This window comes from Elephantulus edwardii, unplaced genomic scaffold, assembly GCF_000299155.1.
Source record: "Elephantulus edwardii isolate Elephantulus edwardi_28Jun2011 unplaced genomic scaffold, EleEdw1.0 scaffold00123, whole genome shotgun sequence".
Classification (NCBI taxonomy): domain Eukaryota; kingdom Metazoa; phylum Chordata; class Mammalia; order Macroscelidea; family Macroscelididae; genus Elephantulus; species Elephantulus edwardii.
Genome location: NW_006399873.1, coordinates 5,443,406 through 5,445,867, shown reverse-complemented (window position 1 = coordinate 5,445,867; position 2,462 = coordinate 5,443,406).

Here is a 2,462-nt window from a genome sequence, read left to right as displayed (position 1 = left end):
AATATAGAAAGATCTAACAGTTTTGCTGTCTTTCTGCTGCTCTTCAGATAAGAACCACAGAATTATTAGTGTTGCTAGACACTGGGCTGATACTACAGATGCTACTAACCTAGAACTAGCAAACAGAGCTCAGGCAATCCCCAAGATAGAACCGCTGGGGAACTATCAATTAGAAGGAAGATCTGGAGTTGCAGGTCTAGTTGCTAGAAGTTACATGCAGATTTATCTCACAGAAGTAATGAAAGATATTTGTGTAAAACCTGTGAACTACTTTAAATCAGTATAAATAACACAGGATGAAAAAGAGAGCTCTACAGCTTTTAAGGATAGGCTGACAAACAATGGGGAAATTTACTAACTTGGGGCCTGAGTCTCATGAAGGAATAATAGTGAGAAATTCTCATTCCATCAATCCAGTCTGCCCTGGTATTAGAAGGAAACCTCAGGAAAACAAAACAAAACAAAACAAACAAACAAAAAACAAACAAACAAACAAAAGTTTAGGTTCCAAGCATGACTCAAATAACTTCTGACTGCTTCTATTTTGCTCCAAGTAGGAACTTGGAGGAGAAAAAGAAGGATCAGTTGAAAGTAAAATTTATTGGGGCTGCTAGCACAAAAGATTTAAAACTTCAGTCCTTCTTGTCCAACAGGTATGACCCAAACCCCAATTTCTAGGCTTACGTTTCCATTGTGAGAAACCTGGTCACATAAGAAAGCAAAGGGGTAGAAGCAATGCCTTCTTCCACTTACTTCTAGTGCAGATCCCACAAGCATATGGCTCTGTAATGCCCAAGTGTATCTTGATGACAGAAAAACATGATTAGACTTATGGGACCCTGTCTCCGTTGGGACTAAAATTAATGATCCAGACAACATCGCCATACGCCATGAGGAGCGTTGGTATGAATGGTTGTCTCTGACTCCAATAGTTCCCATTCTAAAATGATGCATCTCCAAGGGAATGAACCTGTTCTCCTAAGTACAACTAATAGCAGTACATCTAGTTTCCAAAATAAATTTTCACAGTGGTAGACATATTCCCTATTGTCAAAGGGGTCCTTTAGAGTAGTGAGAGAAGATTTTTGTCCCTAGTACCTACTAGTTCCTAGTTCCTACTTTCAGCAGGAAGTAACAAAGAGAATTTGATGTGCCATCCCCTCCCCCAATGAATCAGCATGAAATCTCTCGGCAGAGGGGAGTGATAGGGAATAGCAAAGAGAAAGCTAACAAGTAAATAAATCAGAATTGATAATGATATGTGACTGCTGAAATATAACACACATAAAAATTTAAAACAAAACAAAACAAAAACCAACCAAAAAAAAACTAATCCAGAATAAGCAAGATGACTGGAGAAGCAGACCATTATAAAGCCATCAAACCCCACACCTCACTGAAAAAGATATATAAGTAATTTCGTGAGATAAAAATGAGATCAGTCCTGTCCTGACTCATTCATAGTCTGTTATGAATATCTCATAAACCTCAGTTTCTCTCTCTTGCTCTTGCTTGGTGTTTTTTGTAGCAGCATTTTATCAACATCTCACTCTCAAGTCAGAACTTTCTAGTTCCTTACTGAAGAGGCCTCTGCACATCTTTATAAATCATCTCCTTGACACCATGAACAACAAATATGAACCCTATTCTGTCTTGTCCCATTCACATCATCTCCAACACACATGAGCACATTGCTGTAGTCACTGTGTCAATCCATCCCATTGAGGTTCTTCCCCTCTTTTGCTGACCTTCTGCTTTTCCAAGCATGATGTCCTTCTCCAGGGAATAGCTTCTCCCAATAATGTATCTGAAGTAGGCGAGATGAAGATTTGTCAGTATTGCCTCTACAGAACATTATGGTTGCACTTTTTTCCAAGACCTATCTGTTTGTTCATTTGGGATTTCATGGGATATTCAAAACTCTTCTCCAATATCACAACTCAAAGCTATTGACTATTTTTCTGTCATTCTTACTCATTGGTCATCTCTCAGATGCATATCAGGTGATTGGAAATGTTATGCTGGAACCAGGCTTTAGGAGAGGCTATTCTTTAGAAAGGAATGTGCTTAAAATGAGAAGGAAAAGTGATAAAAGAGGAACACCTTCAGAGAAACGTGATGATTGTGGTTATGGACTCAAGAGTGTTAAGGATGACAAGGATAGTGCAGGATACGACAAGGTTCAGACCTGACCTGTTGCTCCTAAGGTTGATTTGAGTCATATATAGCTTGATGACATCTAAAATAATTCAAGAAAAGAAAGAAAATGCACCTGACCATCAACTCATAACTCATTCCTTTCTTAAAATGTTACTGAAAACAGATTATAAAACTAACTGTAAAAGTAAAAACGTGGGCAAATTATTTAACTTAGGTTAGCCAAAGATTTTTGATGACAAAATTATAATTTAAATTAAATTCAAGTAACTTACACTTTATTAGAACTATTTTTTTCTCTCTTC